We start from the raw sequence: 15,084 nt of genomic DNA on the forward strand, positions 1-15,084 counted from the left end.
CTTGTTGATCTAGCTGAAGTTGGCTGCATAGCGCACGTAAGAAATGAATCAATATAACGGGAAAGGAGAGACTTTCGCTGCGATGCAAGAAAGTGTCCTTGTTTCTTTTCTAATGAAACGCGATGTGCTAAGAAGCCTTACGAACTACGAAGTAAAGAACTACGACACTACACCGAGGCCAAAGTCTTCTTACCAATAGGTACTGCAAATAACTGCATTGATTCGCCGTCCGGTGTGATCACTGATCTCCGTTCAGACTCGGTTGATATTTGATAGCCCGTCTTCATTAGTTATGCCCAGGTCATCGACATTCGATCCGACACTCCCGGCTTGAGGTGCAATGGACAAAATAAATAATGTGTGGGGTGGGAAGGTATTGTGTGACAATTTTTAAGTTCTGACCCGACGTGGTTCATGTATGTTGTGAGCTGTAGATCAATCTTTTTCTTCTTCGCCCTCTCCCACTCGTTCTGATAAATCCTCACAGTATAGCTCGTAATTCGAAGTGACCCTTGAAATGTGCCATAAACAGTCCTTACTCCTTATTGTTCACACTCGTCGGTCAGCACCTGCCCTACCTGTCCAGTGTCCAATCACAGCTCTCCGCTCCTCTCCTTCCCCAGGGGGAGTGGACGTCACCGCCCGGCCTCCTCCAGCCGACCAATCAGGAGCCGCCGGCCGGTGGTGTGACGTCAGAACGACGTCAGCGAGTGCCTGTTGACGGCCGCGGCGGCGGCGGCCGGCGGGCCGGCAGTGTGCTGGCGTGCAGCGCCGCGGGGACAGTGTGGAGAGTGGACCACGCCGCCAGTGACTAGAAAGCCTGGGAGCCGAGCCTGGAGCACAGCTGAGGAACGCCCCGGGCCAGAGGAGGACTCGCAGACACGGAGCAGTCACAGGTAGGTCCCTGCGGCGCCCAGGAACGGCGGTACAGGGAGAAACAAAACGGAAACCGCCGTTACGCCCCGCGCCGCGTTCAAATTGAAACGGAACGCCATATCCGCTACCGGCGGGCTCTGCACGCGTGCAGACCGCTGCGGGCTGGGTGAGCGAGAACAGACATGGAGCAGTGTTACTGGTTTTGACTGATGAAGCTATACATATAGTGGGAGCGTGATAGTGCGTACCAGTACTGCGTAGTGCCGGGGACGCCGATGTGCCGCTTTGTGTTTGGGTCGAGAGGCGAGGGGAATGGGGATGGGGGACGGAGGGCGCCATGGCAGCACGTGGTGGAGGGGCTCGGGAGCGCTCCTAATCTGCCTGTCCCTCCGTCCTCCGCTGTCCGCGTATCAGTATAGCTGCCCGCATGTGTGCCGCGCTGTCGGATGGATTGTAAAAATGGCTAGTGTTACACACAGCTGGACTGGTCAGTGGTCACCTACTGCCCTCCAGTTTGGATTTGGATTATCTGCGGTAATCTGACAGCAATCCGAACAGCTCAAGCTGAGACGAATATGAGCTGGGAAATCCGTGGTCGTCCACAGGCTCCGTCCCCACTGCTAAGTCCCCCTGGCCAGTCCCATTTGCTCATTCCTCTCCGCGGAGTTCACCGGTCAGTGCTGTGATGTGATCAGTTCGTTCTGGTTCGCCCTCTCGTCAGTTTCAGTCCGCCGGTCGCTATTGCCGTGGCCGGTCTCCTCGCGGTCAGCCGTAGACCCGCAGGGCCGGCCAGCTCACAGCCACTGGCGGCCCTCTCCCTAGGTCCATGGCCACACCGGTCACCTGTGGTCAGATGCGATCAGATGTGGTCAGATGGAGCCGGCCTGCGGTCACTGGCCACCCCTGGACCCACGGCACGGCTGGGTGCTGGGTTTCAGTGCTTGATGCAAGTGTAATCCTGGGCAGAGTTGCTTACACTGAGAGATGGGACAGAGGCATTCGCTGCCTGTTTCCATTGTCTCTCTATTCCCTCTACGGTCGCCAGAGCCCATCGCAAACTCTAGCACCTGCCATTCTATCTATTCATATTCTGGAGTCGTTCTCTCGCCCGTCACTTGTTTTTCGCTTATCACCCGAGCAGCGACGATGTCTTCTCAGCCCTTGGGGGACAGTCAGCGCCGAGTGGGACCAGTCGATGAATACGTCTTCTCCAGACAGCTGACGCGCCGCCGGCTGGTCGGAGGTGTGTATTGACTGCGTGACGGTCCTCCGCGGCATCCGGCGCCGGCGGGGAGGTGGGGAACGCTCCCGCCGCACTCACTCATCGGCCTGCCTGCCGCGCGCCGTTCCCGCCCTTCCCGCGCGCCAAAACAAATGGAAATAGTCGCACGGTTGGCGGTCCCCACTCCCCACCTTGTCCCGAGCCGTCGCACCCTCTCACCGCGGCGGGCGACGGCGGAACGCTCAGCTGTTTACAGGGCGGCAGCGGCGGCGGCGCTCGGGAGCAGAGACAAACATCGTGAGAGTGCTCACCGCCGGCTTAAGGAGTTTTTACGCCGAGCCGGAGAGCTCTCGTTGACGTGCACTGGCTTGCGGATGTTCTCTCATAGTTTCGCAACGCGGCGTGTGGTCGTATGCCGTGAGACCTCGGCTCTGGGCCTTCGGAGAGAACAACAGAAGTCCTACTTCGAAGTCAGGTCGTGGTCCGCAACCGCCCCTTTAAATCCGTCTGATTTGTAGAGTGTATAAACTGCAGGTAGCCAGCAACTCACGTTACTCCGACTGCTGCGCTACGCCGTGCTGTACCGGTGTTTCTAGGTTAGCTGAGGCTGCTCAGATGTAGAGCACGTCTGCCTGGTTCCGGCGTTGGCCCGTGCCGTCTCCCTGCCTCCCGTGCCGCCGCCCTGCACGCGTCTAACGAGCAGGTCAGCGGGTGGCCACTGTCGCCGCCGGACATGGCGCCGAACAAACGAGCGCCGGTCGCGCCCCGAGACGGATAGCCGGACGGTGAGCGCCGCCGGCGGCTGAGCTCGGGTCGGCGAGTGCCACGGTTACTGGCCCTACCGCACCGTATCGTCCGACGTCCGCCCGCCGATCTCTGCGCTGTGCGTAGCTCGGCCGGAGAGAGGCCGTTCCAGTGCCGACCGTCGCGTCGGCGGCCTCGCCGATGCGTATCCGGCGCCGGGAGCGGCCGATCGCCTGGCGACATTCCATCGTCATTCTAACGCCATTCCAACGTCCCCGACTTCCAACTGGAGCTGGTGTTGGTTTGTGGTCTTTGTTGGCAGCCTGTCGGCCTTGTCATTCCTCGGGCACGCCCTGTTCCTCGACGGGAATCTCGTCTTTTCCTGCTGACATTTGACGATCAGCACAGGGAAAGCTGCATCGGATATTTCGTACAGCGTGTGGTCCAGCCCAGCATTCCGATGGCTTTGCGGCGCCTGTAATAAGGTTTTCGTATGGCGTAACAGAGGATTTGGAGGCACAAAGACCACAGTGGTGGTGATATTGAGCGGGCCACTGTCTCCCTCCCTAATATCGTGGGCTGAGATTCTCTCGTCAGTCGTCTCCTTTCATACGGGCCCTCCGTATCGCATCCCCTCTCCCGGTGAAAGTAGTCCCTCTCTCCCTTCCCTCCTTCCATTGCTGACGCTCCCCGGTGCGTGGAATCCGACCCTCTCCCATGGGAGGGATCGCTCTTCCCACCGACCGTCCTCTCCTCGTCTGGCGCGGTTTATCGCCGGCCAGTGGTCTATCGTTCTCCCTTCTCTGGCTCACGGGGCCGGCAATCTGCCTCTGATCCAGCGCGCTGTATGTACCGCCGGTCAGCGGTCCACTCCTCTCTCCAGTGCCTATGGCACCACTAATCTCTCTGCCTCTGATCCGCCATAGTGTGCCGCCGGTCACTGTTCTGAGTTCACTGATGTGCTGCGCCGGTAATCTCTCCGTCTCTGATCCGCCGCCGTGTACCGGTCGCCGCCCTCCGGCGCCGGATAGGCAGCCTCCGGTGAGGTGGAGCTGATCAGAGGAGCCGATCGCCGCCTCTCAGCCCGGCGGGGATACTTCATCGACCCGCTGACCGCTCCCAGGGCTAGTGGTGGCTCAGGAGAGGACGCAGGGGCAGATTCAGGGGATGTGGAACCAAGACTGAGCTACGGCGATGCTTTTTTTCGTTATGCTATACAGGTGACAAAGCACAAACAAGTAAACCTTCGGACGATTTGTCCACCTCAAAACTCTACGCTGAATAATCCCTTGCGGGACTACAATCCTTACGAGACAAGCGGCATAGGATTCTTCATAGAGGACTGAAGAGACCAGCCAGAAAACCATGGGACTAGATAACGAGAGAGGAGATGAGCGCCACAAGAGGACAACGACCACGCCCTCTCTCAGGCCTTGCAGCGCGGCCAGCCGCCGCTCTGTCCCGGCTGGCTGGACGGTGACAAAAACTGGCGCCTCTGGCAGCCCCCAGGCAGCGGCGGCCGCCGCGGCCGCGGCCGGAAGCGCGACGGCCCTGGGCGGCCGGGCGGCTGGCGGACCGGCCGGCCGGGCGGGCGGTGTGTGCCGAGCCGCTGATTCACACGGAGTGGCTGCCGTAGGGCGGCCGAGCCAGTCACGCCGCCCGCGGCCGCACCTGATTGCGGCCATAATAGAGGCCCTCAGAGGACGCCGGCCAAGGTCCTGTCACCTTCTGCGGAGACGGGCGCCGGCGTTTGACACGGAGGCCTCACAGAGGCGCACTTCCCACGACCCGAGCTCATCATAGCTGCCAATTACCAGTCTATTACCGGTGTTCTGACCAGTGTAGCTACCGATCGCTGACCTGAACAAACCTGACTGCTCTCCGTTGACCGCCGACCGTGTAAGCTAGCTGGGATCAGTGGGACCACCCCACCTGAGAAACGGACCGGTCCTTCGCCTCAATCCTCTGAATCCGCTGCCATTCCCACAGCCTCGCTGTGACTTGTGTACTCGCTCACCCCTCCCCAGCCCGTCCCCCCGCAGTCCGCGCCGTGCTGAGCCTGGGAGCGGGAGGCGACTGCGTGACCTATCGGACGGGATCAGATCGGATTGGATCAGACCGCCGCGCCGGTGTGGTGCCGGGCTGGGGTTGGTGCTGGTGATGGTGCTAGTGCTAGACGCTAGTGCCAGTCCCTGTGCCAGTGCCTGGACCAGTGCCGTGGCTAGTCCCGGGCCAGAGTCAGTCATAACTGACAGCGGATAAATGGGGGCTGATGTCGGGTCACGGGGCCGCCCTCTGGGCGAAGAGAGACGCCGCAACCCATCAGCCACCACATTAATCAGTCGCTCTCTGATGTATCGTCGAGCCGACCGTTAGCACCGCTGGTAAATATTTCAGTTATCGTGCGGTGTTGAATCGCTGATCAGATTTATTAAAAAGGCGTCAGCTGTGTCGATAGTTTCTTTCGGCATATTTTGCTTTCAGTTAAGTATTTTAATGAATAAATGAAATAGCTGCGTGGCCATCAGATGGGCAGGCTTGAGACTGCTTTCACAACTTTCCTGTTTTATTTCTGGAAGTTCAGCGGTGTTTGGATGCTATTGGTTGGTGGGCCACTTGTGCATTTCCGATTTACGGGGCCCAACACCCATAACGATCTCGTGGCATGCGTGGGAAGACAAAGCTACATTTTTCGGAAACGTAATGAAGGCTGTACCATGCATTTTAAGGAAACTGTTTATGGATGTCGCATAAAGAATTCACTGAATTCCGCGACATCCGCAATCTACGGATATGTGGTGCTGTTTACAAAGAGCCTTGGTGTTGGCTCAACACCCATTCATTGCTAGCTTGGACATTTTCCCCCTAGTGACATAGTGATTCGACAGTGATAAAGGTAGACTTCACGTACACTCGGATCTCGTCCCGCATGTTCCACATCGATAGGGAATGTATGGGATCCACCTGGGAGCGAATTTCAACTAGATCCTGCTGATTCGCGTCAATCGTATCCTTCCTGATAAAGCTCGCAGCCCGGACATTTCCGTGTTCCTTCTCCCCAAGTTTGCTGCTGAGCGAACTATGAATAATCAAACCAAGGCTGCAGGTCGTAGAATTAAGTATACAAGTCCTCGTTTGTCCAGCCTAGCTGAAGCTTCTCAAACGGACTAAGCTTGTCGTCGACCGCATCCCTCCTACCACTCCAGTTAAATGTAACGTTCCGGAATGTGCAGCCATTCTCACAAAATTGGCCTCTAGAGTCTCGTTCTCCCAGGCCAACATGCGGAAACGGGCATTTAAATGTCCATTTAAACTGCCTTCTGCCTAGCGGCCGGAGCGAACGGTCATACATAGAGTTCAGCACCGCTCCCATGACAAGTGACCGCTGCGTAGTACGACAGTGACCTGTGACCTGCAGCAATGGAGACCCGCTGCAGTGGTGTCAAAGCACCGGGTCAGTAGCGGTCACCGGTGACACCGGTGACCCTTGACACGGGTGACCTGACCCGTGACCAAACCTCTGTCCTAGACTAGTGGTTGGTGGCCTGAACTGGCTATTTTCTCCGTGCCGCTGTCTGGTAAACCGTTTGACCTGACGTCCGCCGGGGGAGCAGCCCGCCGCGCCGTCACGTCGTCCTAGTTCATGCGGGTGTGTTTTTCCCCGCCGTCTGCCTGCCGCGCTGTCAGACTGGATGTCAGGCAGTGCCGGGCGAGTGACAGTCCGGACGGCCTCCATGATGGCCCAGTTGCCACCCGGCGCCCGCGCTCTGCCGGCTCTTTGCTGAGTCAATTTGCGCCGCCGTCCGCGGCTTGCACCTCTTCCGGTACTAGCTCACGGCTGGACCGCGGTGTTCCTCAGCCGACTCCAATTGGCTCAACTCTCTCACCACCCATCCGTCACATCTCTCTTTGACTCTCTCTCTCCATCCCACACCGGGGCCGGCTGGACGGACAGCTGCAGTTCGCAGCCTATCTGCCGCCTGCCACGCTGAGCCAATTAGTCGCTCTTGCTGCAGCGCCGCGGCCAGCCGGCAGCCGCCGGGATATGAGGCTGATAGTTGTGATTGAGACCGGCGGGGACCGGGGAGGGGCCGACCTTCTGCAGCCAACTGCCACCCGGCGGCACACTTTGAGTCGCCGCCACGTGCCGATACGTGCCGCCCGTGGGCTGTCGAGTGTCGGGCCGTGGCAATATCCTGCCATCGACCCGTGCGCCCACGCAGGATGTAAGCAGGTAGCGATCGGCTCCCGTTGGCCGCAAACAGCCATCAGTAGCGGTTTATGTGTTGTGTAAGGAGTTTGGCGGCGGGTAGAAGGATCTGTCATGTTTTGCTGTAGGCGACGGTCGGTGCGGTCACGTGGTAGGCCTTTGGGTCCCTTCCCCGGCAGTCGGAATTCGTGGTGACTAGGCCACGTGTCGCCACGTGCCACGCGCGGAGCCGGGTCAAATTTACAGCGACGGGTGGCCGAGTGCCAACTGCCGCCCTCCTCCGAATGCCACATGTCACTGACGGCTGGGCCACCATCAATTCATATAATGACTCCGACCTCCCCTACACAGAGGTAACTACAAACAGGAGCCGTGACCTGCGAGACCGGGTGGCGCTCGGTCCGACTGCGACCTTCGGCGACGGACACCCGTGTGAAAGGCTCCAGGATAGATCGCGGTCTGTTTCGCTACCGGAACAGTAGTTTAGCTTGGTTTGATTTGTGCGTGCCAGAAGTGCGTTTCGGTGGCGAATGTATGACTGTGATTAATGATCAACTCAGCTGAGTTTGAAGTGAGCTTGTGAAACTCTGACGGGTAATAACACGTCTGGGTAGGGCTGCGGCCTGCGGGACCGGTCAGGAACGCACTTCCTGTACGTAATGACATGGTCACCGCGCTAGTTCTCTGGCGCCCCAGGCGGCGCGTGGCCCTGATGACGGAGATGACGACGGCATTGTATCGCCGTTACCGCCACCGCCATCGTTAGTTACATCAACATCATCCACCACCACCATCACCATCGCCACCATCACCCTCATCCACCGCCACCGCCACAGCCACCTCCACAACCACCGTCACCGCCACCGTCACCATCGCCACCATCGTCACCGTTCATGCCCGCTCGGTATGCGGCAGGCAGGTGCAGCTTGAGCTCGTGGTCGTGTGTCACCCGCCAGTATTGCGGACTCAAAGCACCGCACTGCCGTTGCCGTAACCACGGCTCCGCTGCACTGCTGGGAACTGGGGAGGGGTTGGGCGTCGGGGGAGGGTTGGGGAGGGGTTACGGTGTTGCAGCATGAAGCTCGGCTGACTCATGGTGCCACCAGATGCCGGGTCGCGTACTCCGCCGGTGGTAGCAGGTCCCGGAACTACCGTCTGGCCATGGAGGGGAAGGGGAGGAGAGAGAGAGGGTCGTGGAGGGAGGCGTGCCGCTCGAAAATCACGGCGCTCGCCACATTGCAACGCTTAGTTTATCGCTCATGGAGTTTTACTTGTAGGCATCGCCGTGATAAAGTAAAACCTTAATCATTGCTTCAAGTTAGTGCGTTCGAGATAAAATCTTGCGCGTCTGCTTATCTCCCAGCTCATAAAAGCGTGAACCCTCCTTAGCGTCGATTACGACAGTAGCGATCATCACGCGTTCATCTACGTGAGCGTCGGTCGGACTGGCGACTGGTCAGCGTCCTCGGGAGGTGTGGCCTCGCGGCGGTGTTTTGACGGCGCCATGACGGCCTCCGACCAGCCCCCTCCCCCTCCCGACTGACCCCGGCCCGCCGGACGACGCCGACCGACCGTTGGGCTCTGTATATTTGGACTGATAGCGTGGCGGAGTGGTCGGCGTTTGGTTGGAGTTGCACCCCCTGCCCTCTCCCCCGGCTTCCTCTGACCACTCGGTATCTGCGGTGTGGGGTGAGTAGATACGGATGATTGTGAACGGAAATGTGGGGTTGGTTCTTCTTTGCGGACACCCCCGCCGTGAGTACTTTACTACTGGGGTTATTAGTGCATCATTGCGCGTCACTGAGTATTCGTCATGAAGTTTTTCGGTCCGCCACGGACACGGTGTCACGAAAAGTCCCGGGATATTTCTGCTCTCACGAGAACCGGTGATGGGCGGTGAGGCTGAAACCGTAATGCTAGTGACGCGTAGCTCGGCATGCATTGTATCAGTGGTGCTCGCATGCATCTGTCTAAGGTATCAAGATAGGGCTTAAACTTACAATCTTGTTTGTCGTTTGATTCAAAGAAAATTTATCGGCGCTCACATGACCTGCCGTTATCGGGGTCACGGCACTGCCATGGGTCTCAAGTAGAGATGCCACAAATTTGCAATTTCATTACCCGCCCCGCCCCGCAGCTACCCCTTGCCCAACCACAACTACCCGCAAGCTGATTTTGGCTGAGCCGAACCCGCAAAAAAACCGCAATTTTGAAAACCTGCTTTTGCAAGAAAAAAATACAGCTGGGTCAATGCTAGAGCTATATAAACCTTACTTGCTTCATTGCTGTGCAGAAAAAGGCAGCCAAACAAATAGTAAGGACTGGAAATTTCTATGCTAAGTCCTCAGGAATTGCACACTGGATAGTGGAAAATGAATAATGCATCAATACATTTGAAATTCCTTTCTGAAAAGAGTTCAGTAAAATCTTTCTCTCACCTTACCCTTCAGCATTGGCTGAGGATCAAAATTTCACTTTAGCTCCCTCTCAATATTAGGCTTCTAGAATGATATTGTTATCAAAATGAATGTTGATATAAAAAGATATGCGATTTACAGTTAAAAATAAATAGTGACACGTTGATTAATGAGTATCCAGTCGATCTACCTACATTCTACACATAAAACAAATCATGCAAAATCCCAGCAAAAACCAACTAACCACCCATGAACCACGCGTTTCTGGAAACATGCGTCAGAAGCGTCACCAACAGCTGATTGCAAGGAATGTTACAGCGACTAAATTATTGCAGCCGTAGTTAGTGCGAACTTGTTGCGAAAACACCGTTGTATAATGCATATTCATGTGCCATTCTGAGTTATTTTACACAACAGCTAGAGTTTTACAATTCAGAGTTAATTACTTGTTAAAAATAAAGAGACAGTAAATACTAAATAAAATGTAATAATTTTAAAGATGGTCTTGGTAATGCTCTCCGGCTGGTCATCTCTCGGCATACAAATGACAAGTAAAAAGACAAAAGAAATAAATGCGACCAGCTACGTGGTTTTGTAACATGTATAACTGCTATTTTGAGGAATTCAAAAACCAAAACAGAAAAATTGATTGTAAAATTATTATTGCGTCATCAATGTCAGCTTTCCTTCGCCTCAGAGATCAAAATTGACGCAGTCAAATGCCAATCCTTGTCAGAATGTCGGAAGTGCGCCAGTTTTGTATTGCGTTATGTTTGGGCCGCATGCCAGTCAATATTTTGATTTTTTGTAAGGGTAATTGGTGTTATTTTCGTAATATAGGGTGGGACAGAACATAGAGTAGGATAGGTAATTAAAGGGACCCTCCCACCTTAACATTAGTTTTGAGTTGAGATAGCCAAGTTTGCGGCCAGGCTCAGAAACCACCATTTATCCTGGTCGCAACCCTCGCAGCTTTATGGTGTTCAAGAAATTTCTTCCCTTTACTTGCAGGGTGGGACCAGCGTGGTCCCTATCTCTTAACCATTACGGGAATCTGATGACGTCATCAGGCTTTTGAACGTCCGTTAAATGTTTGACTAAAACGTTTTGTAGCACGCGGTGGTATATATGCTGCTTTGCGCGCAACAAATACCGCACTCTCAAATAAAGTCGCTAGGAACAGCGGAGATCCCAAAAAGTAAACAAAAGTAAAAGTCTAATATCTTGAAAACCGGTGAATATTTTTCGATGAAATTTGGTAGATATTCGTTTTTGCTCTTTCTGAACCGAGCGACATCACTTTCATGCCAATTCATTAACTTTTTTGAAGGTGGGAGGGTCCCTTTAATGAATTTGCATTGCATCAAATTTTGTTTAGCTGATAGCTCTTTTTATGCCGACCAGACGCAAATAAAGTAACATGTGGCATTTGCTCTGATTTTCAACATCTCATTTAAGTCTGGGTTCTTCCATAATGTATATCTAGTGCACACTGCACATAGACTTCAGTTCAGCTTCCTATAAGTTTGCTTTCAGGTTCTTTTATGTTTTATGGAATGCTTTCATCAGCATTTACTTATGTTTTGTAGTTTGTTGCTTGTACCCTGGTTTGGTCATTGCTAGACTGGAATGTGGATGCTATTGCTGGTTGTTTTCAGTTTTGCATTTGAAATGTGCTACCTTGATATATTTTTATATTTGGTTCTGTTTTAAAAGTTGTTTTGATGAATATTGTATTGTTAACCTGAGCAAATGCACTTGACATTGTGTTTTGCATCTAAAAAAAAAAAACAAATTTATAGGTTCTTAAGTCTGACCGCCAAATACCCGCCACACGACAAATTTTGCTTCTCGAACCCGCCAAAAACCCTGCGGGTTTTGAAAACCCGCAGAAAGCGGGTTCGCGGGTTCAAAAGTGGCATCTCTAGTCTCAAGCTTTACATAAGGGTATGACCATCGGGATTCCTGAGACCACGGTTTGTTGTCAGCAATATCGCTGATTATTGTGATATTTTATCAGGGGACGATGTATGACACTGGTGAATTGGAGTGCTAGTGTGCCGTCGTGGTGCTTTCATATCGCTTCGCCCTGGGTTATCGGACGGTGATTGACGTGGGTATGTCGTCTCGGTTACGGGTAGCCTTGCCGTGACGCGGTGATCTGTTGTCTTTGGAGCCTCAGGCGGAGCTGCTCGCCCTCGCTGCAGCTCCGGTGCACGGGCTCGGACCCGGAATCACCGCCCGGTAGCAGTGGTGAGAGGTGCTCGGGTTTCTCACGTCAGCAGATCCCCCACAAAGCAGGGCGGCGGTGAGCTGATTCAGATCAGGGCGGCTGCGAAGCAGGTTAGCTCCCGTTTCACGGAACTGGCTCACACAAAGTTCCTCTGACCCATTCAGGCAGATTCGCGGAAACAACCCCCTTCCCTAATGCCTCAGGGGCCGGATGGGAAAACAGTTCGCCATGGATGATCCTGCTCGGCAATAACACTCAGACAGACATAATCCGCAGAAGGAGTTCCACGCAACTTGGCCCCGTAAATTGCGGTTTATGGGACGTCGGGCCATCAAAGCAAATGAGCAGCACAGTGGCCCTTATTGTCGACTATGCCGTCGGATGCTCCCAACGTGCTGGCCCTACTCGCCTATCGGCTCGGTGCTCGGTATGCAGACCGTTCCGCACATACCAGCCGGAGCCCGAGATGAGCGGTCGGCCGGCTGACTGCGGGGCAAATATGACGCGTCTCGGGTGATCTGAGGCAGATATGACGCGCCGCTGTCGATCTGTAGACAGATATGACGCACCGCCACCGATCTGTAGACAGATATTGCGCGGCGGCGACGCTCCCTGGAGGGATGGAGAAGCGCCCCTGTGTATCAGGGATTTCGGCATTCGGCTGCCTACAAATCTAATGTCTTGGGGATCTTAAAGTTCACTGACTGATCCGCAGATTTCAATGGGCCAGAGACTGATTACGGAGGTCTCAACAACCTCCAGAGACTGAGCTCGGCTCTCTAGGCAGTCTCCAGAGATAGATCAAGACACACTAACAACCTCCATAGACTAATAAGTGATTACGCAGATCTTCTCCGCCCCAGAGACTGATCATGAAGGGCACTGATCACTGATCACCGCCGCCCCCAAAGATAGATATCAAATACCTCACTACGAGTAAACTATGAACTGTCCCTGAGGTTAGCAACATGCCAACTGCCAGCACACTGCTCGGTTCTCTGTGTGCAATCGCCCGAGTATGAACCGGTTTCAGCAGCGATCAGCCGTGCTATGCCGGCGACGTAAAAACATCGGCTATTGTTTCAGACCTGAACATGACTCAGTCGGTGATTTAAGGGCGTGTATGGCGAAGCTCGGTTACCTACTTGTTTTGGATTTCTGTTCCATGAGTGTTACAAACATTTGTACCCATTTGGATTACATGTCTGATTATGTCATGAGTGACAAATTTGCTGAGGTAACAACGGGTGCTTGTCGGTAGGACTGAATAATGGTAGGTAGGCAGCTAAATCTGTACTTCCATTTAGTGGTGGCGTTCACCGCTCCGTGAACGGTAAATGGGAAACCCCGCTGTCTGTGCACTGTCCGCGAAACTCGCGGCTCGCGGCGGCTGTTCCGGGAGCTCGCGCCGGCCGTGACGACTGCACGGTGCCATACCGTCACAGTACCGCGCCGCGTCACAGGGACCGTCACAGTACGGCGCTGCGTCACAGAAACCGTCACATTGTGTCGTACCGCGTCACAGGGGCGAGACGCAGAGTCACGAGTCACGACCCTGCCGACCTGCCAATCTGTTCGTGTGAGGTCCAACGCCTTTGGTGTACTTTTGGGCCGGCTGGAATCCCTTCCTTCCCAGTATTGACTCCAATTCATATCATATGCTTTGAGACCCGATAGCTCGTAATCCCGCTGATACCGATATCTTTCACCTCATCTTTATCGCGTGCCCTACATCCTCGTCGATACCGCCGCTCTTCATCCCGTCGACACCGTCTCCCTATCCCGTCGATGCCGTCGTTCTACATTCCCGTCGCTCCCTACGCCGACCGAGCGAATCACGGCACCGGCGAGTGATGTTGATCAGCATATTCATCGCCGGGAAGGTGATGGATTGACGGAGCCATCGGTCACCCACCAGATTGGCCGTCGGTGCGGCCGTCCGCGCTCCCCCGGGTGGGCCGATCGCCGCCCGATGGAGTCCCGTGGGACGGCACGTGTCACGGCACGGGTTGGTACGTCATGGCACGGCGCGGGTCGACCTGTCAGCCGTTCGCCGTCTGAGTCGGTCGTTCCCGCGGGAGCGTCGTGTCCTCGAGGCCGCGCTACGCCCGCCGGCGCCGCCGATCGCGGCCAGCTACGTCGGGCTGGGAATGGGGATCGAAGCCATTTGTCGTCCGATTGGCGCCGCCGAATGACGCCGAGAGCGCCGGCGGCGAGCGGCGGACGGTGAACGGTGGCAGACGGCGAACATTGGATGGCGAGCGGCGAGCAGTGGACGATAGGCGGCGGTGGACTCATGACCGGGAGCTCCAGCGCCGCTGCCGCGGGTCCGCCCCCGGCCCGAAATCGGTGTCAGCGGGCCGGCGGTCACGGGTGGACACGGCCCGTGCCGGTGGCGGTCACGGTAACTGCCGCCGTGGGAGCAGCACGCACGCCACCCGTCACGGCCGCCACCGAGCCGGACTTCCTCCGACCGGAGCGCGAGCCGCGGCTGCAAGTCATCGGTGACATGACCCGGGCGCTCCGACCGGCCTCCGACCCAGTGGGAGTGCAGGTCGCGTTCCCAGGCGGCCGCAGCCTTCCGGCAGTGCGGTGATTTACTGCATATGCGTACGAACGCTGCAGGCCGTGCCGCGAATTGTGCTGCGCTACTGATGAGGTGGGCCACTCTCTGCCGACCTCTACGCTCGGTGTGTTATCGTCATTTACCGGGCTCCTCGGCTGCCGCGCACGTCCTGCATTAATGAACGCGATCAGCCGCGATGGACGGAACCCCTCCGTCAGCCCTTCTCCATCTCAAAGCTGTCTAATCCATCTCGACTGGCCAGGTTGCGCCTTTAAGCTGACCGGATTATCTATTCTGACCGTGTCCGGCACCTCATCCGTCTGCGTCGCACGCCCTCGGCCCGTATGTCTCGCACCTCCATCTATCCATCGTCTGGCTCGTGCCTCTCTGCTGCCTCTCGAACGCAACTGCCTCATGCCTCCATCCATCGCCCCGTGTGCCTCATGCTTCTCCTGTCCCCTCTACGATTGCCTCATGCCTCTAGTCTCCTTCCCCTCCACACGCCTGGCTCACGTCCGGCCGGCGGGCATGGTCCAGCGCAATCGAGGCCGATAGTTTGTCTCCATTCCATCGCCCCACTCCCATCGACCGGCACCGACTCTGACTGATGAGTGTGTTCAGCGGACGGGGACACGTGTCGACAACCGCTCCACCCAGCCATCCTCTCTGTCACCGCCGCCGCCGCCGCCCCCGCCAGGGCCGTTCGGCACGTGCCAGTTGTCCAGTCGAGCTAGCTCATGGCGCGGCTTCGTGTCTTGCAATCCGACAGTGCATGTAAATAGTTACAGTCGAGCTAGCTCATGGCGCAGCTTCGCC

At 55.9% G+C, this 15,084-nt stretch overlaps 1 protein-coding gene across 1 annotated transcript in view; it reads left to right on the forward strand.

The window, feature by feature from the left end:
• The first annotated feature begins 741 nt into the window (after positions 1–741).
• Positions 742–15,084, forward strand: part of LOC122382741 (plectin-like) — a 65,946-nt gene continuing 51,603 nt past the window's right edge. The window contains exon 1 of the mRNA XM_043368470.1: positions 742–896. The gene's annotated coding sequence lies outside the window, so the exon portion shown is untranslated. The remainder of the gene's footprint in view (positions 897–15,084) is intronic.

This window comes from Amphibalanus amphitrite, unplaced genomic scaffold, assembly GCF_019059575.1.
Source record: "Amphibalanus amphitrite isolate SeventyFive unplaced genomic scaffold, NRLGWU_Aamphi_draft 000012F_arrow, whole genome shotgun sequence".
In the NCBI taxonomy this organism is placed as follows: Eukaryota; Metazoa; Arthropoda; class Thecostraca; order Balanomorpha; family Balanidae; genus Amphibalanus; species Amphibalanus amphitrite.